Raw genomic sequence first — 13,677 nt, 5'->3', positions numbered from 1 at the left:
CAGCAGCACATCCTGGCAACAATGAAGACACAGCATAGTGGGTTGTATCGACAGCACAATGGTAGATCAAAAGTAACCAACACAACAAGGGATGCAATTAGTCCTCCTCACTCAGCCCACATCTAGAATACTGCAATCAGTTTTGGGGTACCCAGCACAATAATGACTTGGAAAAACCAGAGTCCAGTGAAAAGTCACTGAGATGGTTATGGGGTTGAAGCATATGACCTATATGAGAACCTCAGGGTTCTTTATCCTAGAGAAGGCTTAGGGAAGAGGTTATTGAGAGGATGGAGCCAGACTCTATTGAGGATCCCTGGAAGAAGCATCACACACCAGAACAGCAGAGGTTCTCACTGGATGTAGGGAAGAATTCTTCATTATGAAGATAATTAAGTACTGGAACACTTTGCACAAAAACATTGTGGATTCTCCCACTTTCCAAGTTTTTAAGACTCAGCCAGATGACGCCCTAAGCAACTCTGTCTGAATTTAATGTTGACACGGCACTGAGCAAGAGGTTGAAGTAGATGACCACTCAAGTTCTCTTCCAGCCTGAGTGACTCAATGATCCCTGTCCTCCTGCATAGCTCCAACATCCTCCCATATTCCTTATTATCGCAAAATACCCTTAGTTCCCTCATACATCTAGAACCACCCCCTGGCATGTCTCCTAGTCCGTATCTGTCCAGCTTGCTAGCTGGGAACAGCCAGCTTGCTCTGAGGATAGCCTGGCCAGTTTGTACAAGAGTGCTGACCGGCAGCCAACCAAGACAGAAGAGCAAAGGAAAGAAAAAACCAGTTGATTTTCCCCTCAACATGGAGGGGCTATCTAGCTGCCAATTTATCAATGGACTCAAAAGTTACCTGAAGGGAGAGAGAAGGAAGGCAAACAGACTGTTCAGTCACTTAAGGCTAGCTTTCTTTGGAAACAGGCTAAGGAAGAAATAATACAAAACAAATTTCCCCAAAAATGAATTAGTGCCAAGAAACCAGACTACAAAAAGACAAAAAGATAAATTTTTTAAAAGTCAGCTTGTCATGCACAACATTCATCATGTGTGGAAGCATCATCGCGTCTTCCCTGTTCTAAATGACATTAGTCAAAATCTTGTTAGCATAGGATGTCACAAGCAGAGTGCATTCCAGGGCTGTATATTACATCAAGATTTGGCACAGTACTTAAATACTGGGACTGTATTTGGGGCAAGGATGGGAAAATTACCAATCTCATCTACACTTGGACAGGCTGGCCTAGTTATACTTTCATAAACGGCCATGCATACCACCTTACTGATCTGCTGACCTAAGAAGCTCTAGTAGTATTGTTTGGAGATCATCTTTTTTTGCTTTCTGTTACTCAGAGAAAACATCAAGTAGAAACTGAATCTTTGCAAAGGGCTGGAAACTGTTAATTTTCATATGTTTCTATACTAAAGTCTTAGGTTGTTTTTTTTCTTCACTGCTACATCTCCTCCTGAGTTTCATCCACTCGCATTTATAAAAAGCATACCGGAATTCTGTCTGCCATCAAAGGAAAATAATGCTGAACTCTAAAAAGGAAATTCCTGAGATATTCTTCCTAGTCTGCATAATTACTTTCCCCAGTTTTAATACAGAAAGGCTTCTCTTCCCTTTACAAGATTCCCCAGACTGATGATGATGATGCTGTGGGAAAAGAAATATATCATTTTAAGAAATGTGTACATACACACATATATATTTTAAAATACTATACATCTTTGATCGTATCACAAAACACCAAAACACAAATATCCTCAATATAGTATTCATCTTTCTAACCAAGTCACTGGACAGTGGCTTCATCTACAGATATTTTTATTTAGGTCCTAGCATTCTGGATTCTGGTCTTAATTGCACCACCTGATCAGTGCAACAGTAAGTCATAATATATACACTTACATGCATACAGAAACACAAAACCCAAACATAAAATTAAGATTTAAAAAAAAAAAATGTTTTATATCAACAGACTGCTATCATCTGTTTTTTATTAAAAAAAGTTGAACTTGTTTCTGACTTTTAGGTGATCTTCTTAATGTGTTTTAAGTTTGATAATGTGGCCATGTAAACTTGCAGCTTTGCAACCCAAATTCTGCATTTAAAGCAGTAAGGAGCCACACACTTAAAAGTAAAACATCAAGACATATATAATTTGAAAAAAGTTGCTTGCTTTTAAATAATACATTTGTTAAATTTAGACATTTTTGATAACAAGTACATGCTATAAGTCTTTAAAATTACTTCAGCAATGTAATTCTGAACTTTTCCTAGAGCTATGATAAAAACATCACCAAGGATAACAACAAAAATGGTGCTGGAGCAAAGCAGTGCTCCAAGCTGTAATTATAACCATTTAACTCTCCACTTGAATTTGAGTTTTGGTATTTTTGAAGACACAACTAAGGTCACATTCTTCATGCAAATTTTCTTGCCATATCTATACTACATCAGAACTGTACAAGGCCATCAGGAATTGATGACCAGTTGCATGAACACTTCAATTCTTGGTGGCAAGACCAAATTTCAACACATCCTCAGAGGCATCAAATGCTATGAGAGCAGTCAGTTCTGTAACACCATCCTGTATTTAAAGTATAAGATAGCAAATTAATACCCCCCAAATAAGCAGATTTCTCATCTGCCAAGCATTTATAGAACAACACAATAAAGCCTGCCTGCTTATTAATTCTTATTTACATGTTTGGAAGCCTTAATAGCAAACCATGGTTCAATCGGCATTTCATAAAGATCTACAGTATACAAAACAGTATGCAAACGAAGTATAAGTGTTAGAATATTTTTGTTACAAATAAACTATATTCTATTTACAACTCTGAGATACTGCAGTAGAGGTTCTATAAAGTTAGAACTTATATACAAGTTCCAAAAACCTTGAGGGGAAAAAACATTCAGCAATATTATTCTGATATTGGCATATGTGTCACTAGCACAAGATTGTTTTTTACAAACATAAAAGCACCTAAACCTTGTCATTGAAAATTTTCAGGTCCCAAGAAGTGAAAATTCTGAAGAGTGCTATCATCTGCTTAGCTATCTGAAAGGTACTGGCTCTGCTGCACTTTAAAAGTTTAATTATATTTTATTGATCAAACAAACTGAAATAAATCGTAAGAAGAGTACTGCCCTATTTGAGAAGCAGAAGAAAAATACTATCTTTGCAGATAGGCTTTCAAACAATCAAAAACTTACTTTAATAATTTATACTTTAAGAGGACTGACAGGATTGAGATCAAAGATAAAAAAATTATTTGTAAAACATCAGGTCTGACTCTGATTATTGATGTGATAAATTATTGAGTGCCTGTATAAAATCTCTTTACGTTTACACTTAAAACAGAAAAACCTTGAAGAACTGGTTTTAAACAGTTAAACAGCATGTATTTAGGGCTTGAATTTGTCTTGTCCTTCAACAGAAACATGGAGAACACGCATAATGAGTTTCTATTTGCCCTAATCACAGGTCAGTCAGAAATGCTGAAAGCACTCTCTGCTATCATCTTAAAACCAGGAGCAACTTCTTAAACTTTAAGTTCTGTGCATGAAATACTGACCCAAGATGCAACTGGAACCAGATTTCTTAGGTCCAGGCCTCTTCTGCTGTTACAGCTGGCTTGCATACTAAAAGATGGAAATAAATCACAAAAGTCCATCTCCTTTCAGTCTGGGGCATAATTTGTTTAAACTTTTAAACTTCTTTCAACAGCATCAGAACTTCAGATCTAGAATAACGTAACAAAGATGCATCTGGTTGTGTCTACCTACCTCATCCCCACAGCACAGTAAGTACTAGGCTGTGCCTTGGATTGCATCTACAATTGCAGGCTCAAGCCCCCTTCCTCTTTTATCTCAACAGAACCACCACAGCTTTACATGCCTCAGTCCCTCTGCAATCTTTCCCATCAGGAAAAGCAAGGTATTGGTAAAACTAACACTTGAATTTCTGCAGCCTTCCAAACTATTCCTTAATAAATTCCATTCTTCCATTTCAACAGCATAAAGGAAAATGATGATTTTATAGTTCTGCTGTAGATGTCAGCAGTGAAACATTTTGAACTCCTTAATCTCTGTAAAATTACATGTAATTAAATACAACATGATCAGTTAAGTGGTCACTGTTCAAGACTTAAGCTATATAGGAACTTCTGGAAGAGTAACAGCTTAAAAAATTGGAGGAAAGTGGAGAGCATTTCACCTGCTAAAACTAGACAAGCAATATTGTATGTGCTAAAACACACCACCTGTGGTCTCTACAGAAAGCAGGTCATGAAATCAACAGAAAGCAATAGGTGCTTTGTCTCATACTATTTATATTATTAATTCTACATGGAGCAATAACATTTAGCTGTCAGGCTGACTAAACACAAGGGGGAAAACTCGAATGCAGTAAGGGCCTTTGGCATCCTGAGTAGCCAATTATTGAACTTACTTGTCCCAACCTAACCAGGTGGCACTTAAAAATGGGGTACAACTCCCATATCACAGTGTCCTCAGCCTTCAAAGTAATCCATCAATACTTCATTCATATTGCTTTCAAAGGGAAACCCCAATCTTAAATATTAAACTAGAGAATGGGGGATGGAACACACCAAAGAAAAACACTGAGGAGGTTGTCTGGGTACAGAATACCCTGGGGTTGTGTTGGGGGTGCTGCCAGAGCCCCAGACAGACTTCAAGTATTAAAAACTGAAGGAAAAGCTTGTTAAACAGAGTGATCGCGCAAACAACAAATCACTAGCTCTGATGATTAGGATTACAGATTCCTAGGGGTAGAAGATAACCTAGTGATCCCAGGCAAAAGAAACAGTATGATAATTTTAGCTGTAATTTTCTGTTTTCAGTCCTTTAAATAAAGCGTCACTAAGTCTTACTAACTAAACACATAAATAATAAATGTTCATGTGCTGTACAACAGCCTGTCTGGTGCTGGAAGACAGGATGAAGAAAGGAGAAACCAAAAAAACTTCAGTTGCTAACCTTCACAAAAACAGCCAATGCAAAGGAAGTCATTTGAGCAGGCGCCTCTGAGGAACCCATAACCTGGAGTGTATTTACGGAAGCCATGGGCTAGGGTGTGTATCCTGCCAAATGAGAGAGAATCAGCGCCAAGTGCTTTGAGATTTGGTAAATGATTCCCTCTAGCAGATACAAACCCAGCACCCCCCTGTGAGGGGCGGACGGCCAAGGTATGTTCCAGAGCTCCAAACCAGCCCTGAACTGGAATGGGAAAGATTTTGTAAACCAGTATCTGACACTGACTGTCCAACACTATATTTCCAGTTCACCTCCGTATGTTATAAACTGCCTTTGCTAAAGAGAATGACTTTTTTATCACCATGTAATTGTTATTTACAAAGTAGCCTAAGACCCTACATTGATTATTTCAGTAAGCTTGTTTGTAAAAGAACATTCCTCCTCTCATAGGATTAAAAATATCTCATGAGCCAGTTTCTGGATTAAAGTGGACAGTCATCTTGAGAACTCAAGACTTGCTGGGTGTAGTACTTGTTCTATACTTCTTCAGAACAATCCACCTTGAGATGATTCCCCAAGAGGCATTTTGTGAATTGAGAAACTGGTGTAACATCAGTTACTTTTTAAAAATAAATTAATAAATCCCAAATTTAGGGATTAAAATTCTCAAAATACATAGCTATTTTCAGTGCAAGACACAACAGGAAAAAAAAAAAAAGATAACCAGCCATACAATTGTAATGTAACCTAAAGGAAAAAAAATTCCGAATAAACGTTACACCAATCTTAATTTTCTCTTCTCTTCCTACTCCCTCCAAAGTAAATGCCAACCAAATAATTTTAGCAAAGTAAGATTCAACTAAGACTCCTAACATCTGTAATGTGAATGCACTGGTACAAAACCACTCATAAAGCTTTTTTCAGGTACTACAGTGGATTTAACTTACTCTGTACAAACTATACTATAATAAATAATTACACATTTATAGAATTGTATAAAAAGTTTAAGAAAAACTATACTGGCTGATACAGTCTAGCATCCTTTCTCTAATAGCAATAGTGGGAGACGATGCTAGAAGACTATTAGGGAAAAAAAAGAAGTGCACTGGTAACTATGCGACAAAATACAACCCAGGACCATCCTAAGTTAGAGGATCTTATCTACCTCTCTGTTAAGTCAGGATGGAAATTTTTTCCCATTCATTTTTCAAGTAATTTTTTGAACCTGCAACATCTTAAAACAAAGAGTTCCACAACTTGACTACTTGTCTGGCAAAAAAAATAGCTCTTTTTGCTTGTTTTGAACTTTTACCTTATGATTTCATTTGATATTCCTAATTCTTGTGGGAAAATCAGAAATACATCTCCATTCCAGGGGGTCATATTGGTGTAATTATTTTAACACAACAGAACCAAAGAAATAGTTGTATCCATACAAAATCTATGTGTAACCCAGGCCAAAATGTCTGATTCTGTGCTGATTCAAAGCTCTTATGCAAGTTGGTGGGATTTGGGGCAGGACGAAAAAATTCATCAAGTAGAAAAATAATTTCTCAAGAATCCTACTTTTAACCCTACTTACACAATTGGTGTTTTTGATGAAAGTCATGTAAGAATGGAGGCGGGGGGGGGGGGGGGGGGGGGGGGGGGGGAAGCCTTCACTTCTCTAAGAATTCTCAACCAGGTGGGTAAGTCTGGGAACCCACACATAATTCATACTTTTTGGCAAAAAGAAAGAACTAATTTGAGAAGAGGTCTAACCTAAAATATATATAACCAGACAATCCAGTTTCCAAAATTCTGTCTCTAAGCTAGATAATTAAACAGTTGAAAGGTAGCTATTAATCATCCCTAAACAGTCTTTTTATTATCCTTAGTGGTTTGTCTCTAACAGAACCAAGCTAGTCACCAAACATTATGTACAGGTATGTGGAGGCTTGGAAAATGGAAGGAGCTGCCACAAATCAAGGAAGCAGCGCATCTGGGAGAAGAAAATATTTGGTATTAACAGCTAGATCAGAGAGGACAGAAACAATGTAAACTCTGATGGAACAGAAGCTACTGCTTTTAAACTTTTCTGGTTTTTTTTTTTTTCTGTAACTGAACTGTGTATTACTTCATTTCTTTTAGAAGAAATCAAAATCTGAGTGTACTAAGGAAACACATTATCCTTAATTTTGATGTTTAATTCCTTCTCTTTTAATAATTCCTCTTTAAGATTCCTTTTGTGCAATTTCATTTGTATATCTTAAAAGAAGGGAGGATGCTGAAGTTATTAAAAGGGAGGCACTGAAGGTCAAAGAATTTTTGAGAACTACAACCAGATCCTACCCCATAATCCATGCTGCAACTGAACAGTTTGAGGAAAATGTAAAAGACAGAGGAGAAGATGAGAACTGAAATAGGTGCAGGCCTTAACAGGTCAGATGAGAATACACAGATTACACTTACATAGGTTTTTTTAATCTCAGTTTTCTCAAAACAAAAATACAACATAATAAGCATATCCAAAGACACAGGAACATTCAAGAATAAACACAAATTGACCGTAAAGAACTGGAAAATATGTTCACTATTTTTACGAATAACAGTACATGCCTCCATGTACTTCTGTGTTTGGTTACTCACTACAGAGTCAAATCAAGAGATTGTTAGAGGGACCAGATGGTAAAGAACTAATAAGGCAATTACACCAATAAGAGTCCTTATGAAAACAACAGAGATGTTGATTTATCCTCTACCTGTTTTCATGCAGGCTAGAAGAATGTGCTTCTTAGACAAAGTTCAAGATCAAAAGATACTAACCTATTACAGGACCTCAGGCCTAAATACAAGAAGTATATTATTATGAGAGTACGTCAGGTGAGAGAGATGGAGAAGAACTGTTGTAAGAACGTCAGAGATGACAAACACATGTGGAGGCACAGATGCCAACATCTTGTAACATAGTCCTCACAGTAACAGACCACACTCTCAATCACATCCACGCTAGGATTAAAATGAATACCAAGTACAAGAATTTGCCTGTATGCTTTGGTTCTTTTAAAGCAACTTCTGTAAACAATGCAGACATTTTGGCATATTTTTTTATCCCGGAGAAACCATCTCTCTGACATTATAAAAGCCTTATTGGTGACACATCTGAACAGATATCACAGTTGTCCACTACAAGCCTGACACCAGGCAGACCAGCTCAACTTAAGGCCTCATTTTAAGGAGGTGGGAAGGGCATGTCATCTGGAAAGGATATGCACAAAGAAGACAGGAAATTTAAATTATAAAGGATACCAGAAAGGTAGACTGAAGACCATAACCTGAATTTCAAAATGTCAGCACCTTCATCTGTGTATGTCCAGGATTAGAGAAGTTGTCAAGATCAGGACACTGTGCCACATTCATTAAAACCAAACCTGTGCATCACTAGATCATCCACCACTACAAAGTGTATTCAGATCAGACATGGTCATTTGATTTTTTCAAAATAGTTGTAGTTTATGATAGCTGATACTGAAGTTGCACTTCTACATTACTGTGCAAGAACAGATAGTGGTGCCTCATCTGGTTACAGCTACATCCTTGAAAACAAATACCCTTTCATTACCAGAAGAATGTCTTTGTACCAGTTCAACCATTTGCAACATTTGGCTGTGACTTACTTCATTTAACACCAGACACTGCAAAACTGGTTAAACCACAGACTAACACTCTCCGTATTATAACCACTGAAAAAAGGCTTCAAAATTGCCAATGAGTTATAGTAGAATCTGGACTTCGTATGCAGTCAACTCAGCAACATGAAGGAGGCTAACAAATGCAACTCAAACTCAAGGGAAAAGGAAAGACTAAAGTGAAGCTTATGAGGTTTTTCAGCAATTTTAAGAAATGAAAACACTACAACCTTAGTATGAGCAGCAGGATTGCCAAATAAACGTAATGAACAATCATTCCAACATATTTCAGAAAATATTACCTTTTGCTTTTTCCCCCTTAAATGATCCTTGAAGATGCTGCTCACTGATCAATGACTTCCTCCTCCACAAAGATGTTCCAACATGTGTTGAGAGTTGGGGACATTAGTACCACCTCTAGAGCATGGAGTTTGCCTACAGGGATAATGTAAGTCAGCTTTATTGCAATATTGAATGGTTCTCTAAGGTTTTCTTTTTATTGTTCTTATTTTACATCTAATATTTATTACCAGAAATCTCTTATTGAGATGGACTTTATAAATGAATCTGGTAGATAATGCATCTCCACAGAATGATGGTCTTACTTTTACTCTCCTTTGCAGAGACCAGAAATTTAAGTCATTCAATTCCCAGACACAAACTTATTCTGAGGCTGGGCAATGTATTTTGGTAGGCCCTGAAGGCCAGAACTGCCTTCCAGAAACAGCAAGACCTTTTAAAGAAGGTTCTTCCACTACATTCACGAAACAGAAGCAAGGTATTATGGTGAAAACAGAACCTGAATTCTCCAAATATTTTTGAGAGCAAGTAGTACGGTCACGCTCTCAGTTCAATTGGAGTTAAACCTCTGAAAATTATGCCTGAAGAAACAGCTTCATTTTCTTCATAAATAGTTTGAACATATCTACATTTATTTTTAAAAAATAACTGTTTGATGAACTATTATCAATTCTGGCACTTAGAGGTGATACTGCTAAAAGCATAACTCAGATTCTGTAGTGTTGCAGAACCAGTAAGATTAATAAAAAGAAAACCTTAGAAATACACAAAAAATATTGAACAGAAGCTGCCCTACCTTTCACAGAAAGGCAAAATCCAAGCTCTCAGGTGGTACTGAAGTTACCATTCCAACACATGTTGGGACATCTTGTAAAACAGGAAGTCTAATCATGGACCTATTAAAGAAAGAACAACAATATAGTTTAACATTCTGCTGAAATACTTACTGGTTATGTTTATTTGGCAACACTGCTGCTGATACTAAGATGGGAATGTATTCCCACCTTTTTGAAAAAGAAATAATAAATATAAGTAACATATAATTGTTTTTTAATATTGAAACATTAGCAATTTATTAGGTTGGAATATAAAACCAGATTCTCTACTGAACATACAATAAACTCCAGTCTCAATGTAAGAAACTAAATTATCACAACTATGGACATTGGTAGGAAGACAGGGAGCAATGCACACCTTGTAATCTAAGTAAGAATCAGAGAAAGCCAATGTATTTGGCATGCACAGTAACTTGGAATTTGGATTATACAATACCTAACAACATTTCTATCCTGAGAAAAGGCGCCCAGAACCACAGAAAACACCACTCCAGGTACAGTTCAAGTGGACTAAGAATGTCATTAGGACAATGCACAACTTCAAAATGCTATGTTTAAGAACAAGTATATGTTAGAACTATCTCCAAACACAATCAGGAGTTATGCCCACAGGTATTTAAGGAGGTCATCTTGACAGAAAGATGGTGGTGGAAAAACTGGTATTAAAAGGAGTATTTAAGTTTGAAGACAAATCAACTCACGGATAAAAACCTAAGTCAGCAATGAAAACGACTAAGTGACATCAACAAGAAGTGCAGTGAAAACAAAAAATTATGTTCACAGGCAATCTGATAGCTCGAAATTTCAGAAGCCACAACAACTGTAATCTAAGCAGCTATAAAAACCCTCTAAAGTAAACCAACCAGGGAAATAAGTATACTTTTATGTTAGAACAGCTCTGTATATGAAAGAGCAATCATCAATAGTACAGTTTCATCTCATTCAAACATGAATACAACTGTTGACAAACAAACAGATGAAACAGGGATGACAGAATGACTCTCTTATTAAACTACTAACAAATGCTTTAAATAGAGGCTCTGAAATCTACGGGCCTGCTTCCATGAAGAACATCCCTATCAGTTTTAAGAAGGTTTAACAATATAAAATGCCCTCTGGAGTATACAAATTATTTATTTAAAATATATACATAAGCATACAACTGGGCTGCCACTGTGATACCACATAGTAGATTCAATGCACTCCAGAATACAGAAAACACAGATAAGCTATTTCCTTATGTTTTAACATGCATTCTTGTAGCAGACGTGCAACTCAAGCGTGACTGAACAACGAAAGAATCAAGGAAGAAAAATGATCAATATTTAATCAGACAGAATTAAAAAAATATATTACATGTAAAATAACAAAAAGTTACATCTATAAATTCTGTTGAGCCTAACCCTACAACCATTACATTAACAGAGACAGTGGCTTAATTCTATCAAGTCCCTGAAGCTGTTTTAAAGGAAGACTGTAGGCCTGTTAACTACTGGACTAGGAGAATGTAGATTCATCAGCACATTTTCAAGCTTCATAATAATTGGCCCACACCACTATATGTACTCTACCCTAAAAATCAGAATCCAGTACTGATTTTGTGACAGGAAATGTTGCAGGTGTGCATACTATGTTGTCAATGTACTAAGACTTTTTCCAAAGGAAATCTGTCACAATGCTAGACAACAGACAAATACAGCATTTCATAAAATCATACTATAGAAAAAAATGATTTCCTAATGCAGATGTAAAAATATTTCTGAATGAATGTAAAATAAAAATATATTTGATGATTCTCCATTTTCATCATACATATTTAAGTAAAAATAATTTGGAAATACAAGATGGACAGTTAAAATGTATTCAACATGGCCAAACCAGTCCCGCATTTCTCAGAATGTCACATTTGTAATTATTCTCTTCAGCCAGTGCTCTGTAATAATAAAAACTGAAGTAGAAAAATTGGATGAAGAACACTGAAAGTGAAGAGAGAGAAAGAAACAATCTAAGTCAAAGAATACACTATGCCAGACTTATGTTTCATTATTATTGCATTAAGACAGTTAATTTATGGTTAAGATTCTCCACAAGTTCTGAAATTCTAGATGGTCAGAAAGAAGCAAAATGCATAATCTGGTTCTAGAAGAACCAGAATTCTAGAAGTCAGAATTAAAACAAAAGCTGTGGGAATGAATGAACTGCTGCAGATTCTAAACTTGTGAGGATATCATGCTCTGCTGACCCCAAAATATAAAGCAAAGTTTTTTTGGAAGTGCTAGTGGAAGTTCTAGAGACACCAACTCTCAGTCAAAAGACTTCTCAGGAAAGTACACAACATAGCTGTTCCCTTTTTCCATGGATTTATTTATCAGGCAACATAAAAAGGGTCACCTTTTATCCCATCCTTCACTATATCCTGCTACCTTTCACTAATATTAAATATAAAATACAGCGTAGCCTAATTCTTACCTGCTCTCAGAAACAATGCTGTAATAAAAAGTAACTTCTGAGTCAAGGAGTTTCTATTTTCACAAGATGGTTACAAACCAGAGAAAACTGCCACACTTAAAACAACCTGCTAAGTCATAATGTTTTATTTATTGAAGTGATGCCCCTTTTGGTAAAGAATGGAAACTCAAAATGTCAAAAATTAACTTCCAAAACCTAACTAATACAGTATTCTTACCCACCAGGAAATAGCTTATGAATTAATAAAAGTGAAACAATTACAAATTATTCAAGTTATTGTTCTTGTTTCTTTCCCGCAAAACCACATGCAAAAGTTAGGATTTTTCAGCATTATTTGTGAGAGTCTAATTGGCTTATCTTGCCCTTTAAAGAAATACTACTCGTTTTACTAAAGTTAAAGACCCTCAAAGTTTTACGAGTTTGTATGCACACCAGCATGCACGTGCATGAACGCCAACCTCTGCCTCTCAACTTCCCAAACACAGAAACAAAAACCTTACAACTCTTTGCATATGCTTAATTGTGCTGTGCTGTCATGTAGAAAGATCAGGATGCAACATTTTATGATCCTGAACAGAACAGCAAAAGAAATACATTATCTGCTAAGAAATACCCACTCTTGATTTTGCATCAAAGAAAAATCTGAAACAGCCACAGCCCTGTCTTCCTACATGAACAAATGGCAATGATTACCAGCCAAAGATGACTAGATACAAAATTGGATAAGGAAGTATGTGGGAAGTGAATTAATATCTTTGCATGAATTACCTTTCGGTTACTTCTTCCATTTAAAAGGATCAATAATAATATTTAGTCATTTAGATTTAATATAAACTTTGGATTACAACACTGCCAAGTTACAGTAGAGATAAGAATGTACAATATATTAAGAAACCTCCTTCACTATAACTTTGAGGCATCTGGCTGGTGGTTACTGCCAAAGACTGAATAGCATCTGCTCTCACTTTAGCAGTTTATATTCTGACTCTGGTGAATGGAAGCACAATCTCTGGAACAGCCTTTAGGGAACACTACTGAGTTGCTCGACAGAGCTCTTCCTCAGAAAAGAGAAGGAGATTAATATTACAGAAAACTTGAAAGATCTAGCTTCTGAGAAAGGAGAGAAGAGCAGTTTCCTAATACTGTACATACCACAAATACCTCTCTTACTAAAACATTTAAAATGTGCCCTAAAACTAAAGTGTTCAAATATGAATAGATTTAAAGGTAGAAAATAAGGTCTGTTTAAGTCACATTCAGGTAAAAGTAAGGAGAAACAATATTTTATCTCATTTGTCAACAGGCAGAATGAAAACAGAAGAGTGAGGACTCACATAACATACTTTCTTTTTCCTAACGTGCTCGAGAAGGTCACAGCCTTCTTTGCT

The 13,677-nt window shown here is 36.3% G+C and overlaps 1 protein-coding gene across 3 annotated transcripts in view; it reads right to left on the bottom strand.

Moving 5' to 3' along the window:
• LOC130159440 (transcription initiation factor TFIID subunit 4-like) overlaps window positions 1–13,677 on the bottom strand; it is a 146,272-nt gene that overhangs the window by 84,898 nt on the left and 47,697 nt on the right. The window contains exons 11-12 of one of the 3 annotated variants that reach the window (XR_008825740.1): window positions 9,781–9,880; window positions 8,987–9,119 (exon numbers count right to left, since the gene is read on the bottom strand). The exons of the other annotated variants lie outside the window; for them this stretch is intronic. The gene's annotated coding sequence lies outside the window, so the exon portion shown is untranslated. Of the gene's footprint in view, window positions 1–8,986; window positions 9,120–9,780; window positions 9,881–13,677 lie in introns of those variants that run through there. 3 annotated transcript variants of the gene reach the window in all.

The sequence above is a fragment of the Falco biarmicus genome, chromosome 15 (assembly GCF_023638135.1).
Source record: "Falco biarmicus isolate bFalBia1 chromosome 15, bFalBia1.pri, whole genome shotgun sequence".
Lineage (NCBI taxonomy): Eukaryota > Metazoa > Chordata > Aves > Falconiformes > Falconidae > Falco > Falco biarmicus.
This window is presented reverse-complemented; position numbering and strand designations above follow the sequence as displayed.